The following is a 2356-nucleotide window of genomic DNA, read 5'->3' on the forward strand; positions in this document are numbered from 1 at the left end:
TCCCGGAATCCAGCAGGTTCGGTCTCTTGCGGAGCTGCGGCAGGCCGTCCTGCCCTCCCGGGTAGCTCCTGCCGGAGGCGCGGGATGCGACCGTCCCGAGGTCCTAGGCTGCGGTCCTGGGCGACGCGTGTGCTAGCCGCAGCGGGGTCCGGGTCCGACTTTGGCTTTGTCAGGGACGGCGGTCCCGGGCTCCAGGTGTCCGGCCTCGGGCGGCGCGGCCGGCTGTCCCGTGTCCCGGCGATCAGAACTCGGGCGGGTTGGGGGCCGACTGTGCCGTGAAGCGGGAGGCTGCTGTCTGCCGGCTGGGCTCCGTTGTCGGGAGACGCTTGTGCTAGTCGCAGCGGTGTGGCCGGCTGTCCCGATTCTCTGGGATCCGGTCTTGGGCGACGCTTGGGAGCCCAGAAGCTCTTGGGAACCCAGCTGCTAGGGACAGCCGGCCCCGCGCCGCCCGAGGCGGGACACCTGGACACGGCGACCGCCGGCCCCGAGAAGCCGACTTCGGCCCCGGAGCCCGCTGAGTCTAGCACAAGACCGGTGCCCAGGGTTTCGGGACGGCCGGCCACCGAACCGCACGGGACCGAAAGCCCGCTCTCTGGGAAGCCGGCGGACGCCAGCCCCCCGCTTCACTGCACGGCCGGCCCCCACGCCCCCTGAAGTCGGATCCCCGGGACACGACATAGCCGGCCCCCGCTAGCCGACGGCCCCGGAATCGCCGTCCCCGAACCGTCCGATGTCGGACCCGGCACCCGGTGCTGCTTGCAAACGCGTCGCACAAGGCCGGAGCACAGGGGCTCGGAAGAGCCAGCTCCCGCCCTGCCGGAGGCCGGACTCCCGGGCTATGTCCACATGTCTCTTCAATACTTTTAAGGATCGGGTCTCTTACCACTTCCCCGGGCAGCCTGTTCTAATAGCAAAGCACCCCTTCCATGCAGAAATGCTTATTCAGTATCGAGCTAGCCAGTGCTGGTAAACAGAGGTGTTTCTCCCTAGGGGTAGGGCTTGGCATTTCCCTCTCCTGAACTTCAAAAGGTTCCTGCCTGCCCCTATCTGCAGCCTGTCAAGGTTCCTCTGAATGCGCAGCCCCCCCATACAAGCGCCTTTTCCACAGAAGCCACCGACCACCCGCCGCCTCGCCCCCTCCCAATTCGGCCTGCCCCAGGGCGCCACCGACCACCAACCTCCTTGCAGCACCACGCCTCAGCATCCCGAGCTATCCCGACAGCTTCCACCCATCGGGAGGTCCCACTTGTAATAAATGACCGAGTCCCAAATAGGCTTACAATTAATGTTTATGATTTATTAAAGGAATAGAGGTAAGCAAGCAGCGCTGGGTGCGCCAGGAGTCTCTGCTCCACCAAGACGCACACAAGTTACATCAGGCGGCTGGTTTTTATGCTGCTAGGCTAATACATATTCATTACTACTTCTACAAAAGGCAGGGTTATTCTAATTAGTTCCCAGAATCCAAACCCTCCCACTGGTGCAGGCGTTATCAGTCTCCGGTGGTCCCTCTGGGGGCCGCTCGTACTGAAGGCTCGTAGTCTTCCTCCCAGGCTTTGTCCTTTGGTCGTTCTTCAGCTTCTCCCCTCCCCTTATTTAGTAGTTGCTGGGCCAGATGTCAGAAAGCTGTGTCTCGTGCAATAGTCCGCACAGGCACTGCATAGCAAACACACCAAGTAACATTGACTTCAGTTACTCGCAACAGTTACTCACCTGATAAAGAACTGCATGCAATAAAGGCATCAATACTACATTAGTTTATTCTAACAGATCCTACTAGCTGTTACCTCAAAAAGATGTGCGTACCCCTCGCTACTTGGAAACGCATCAGTCCATAAACTCTCATCCACCTGAAGAAGCCTGCAACTGACCGAAGGAAAAACAAACACCCCAAAGAGCAGCCCAAGCAGAATGAGCTCTCTGAGGGGATGCCTGGGACTCACATACCATTTGGCCCCGTCTAGCACCCAAACCCAATCACCTGGGAAAGGGCAGGGGCAAAGCACAAGGAAGTAGGAAGAGAGCAGCAGCAGCTGTGGTGTGTGTTTTTTTTTTTTTTGTGTGTGTGTGATTTTTCTTTTTATTTTTTAATCAGTTTTAGCTCAAAAGCATGCATAGTGCAGACAAGAGAACTAGGGTGTTTCTAGAAGCAAAAATCCCCATGCTTTTGCTGCAGCTTTCAATATTAAAAGACATTATGACCAAGCAAGTAATTGGAACTCTTCCAACTGGAATTAGCTCAAACTTTTATTTACGCATAAAGAAAAAACTAGGAGTAGAACATCTGCTCCATCTTTTCCTCTCTCACCTTGCCATAGGCAGCTCTGGCTGTGACGTCCCAGATTGCATACTGCGT

The 2356-nt window shown here is 57.0% G+C and overlaps 1 long non-coding RNA gene across 1 annotated transcript; it reads right to left on the bottom strand.

The window, feature by feature from the left end:
- Nucleotides 1-1271: 1271 nt before the first annotated feature.
- LOC311428422 lies at nt 1272-1860 on the bottom strand. The gene is made up of 2 exons (XR_014687722.1): nt 1788-1860; nt 1272-1656 (listed from the first exon to the last, which is right to left on the bottom strand). It is a non-coding gene; the product is annotated as an uncharacterized lncRNA (long non-coding RNA).
- Nucleotides 1861-2356: the final 496 nt, after the last annotated feature.

Source organism: Aythya ferina (genome assembly GCF_964211825.1).
Source record: "Aythya ferina genome assembly, contig: HAP1_SCAFFOLD_77, whole genome shotgun sequence".
Classification (NCBI taxonomy): domain Eukaryota; kingdom Metazoa; phylum Chordata; class Aves; order Anseriformes; family Anatidae; genus Aythya; species Aythya ferina.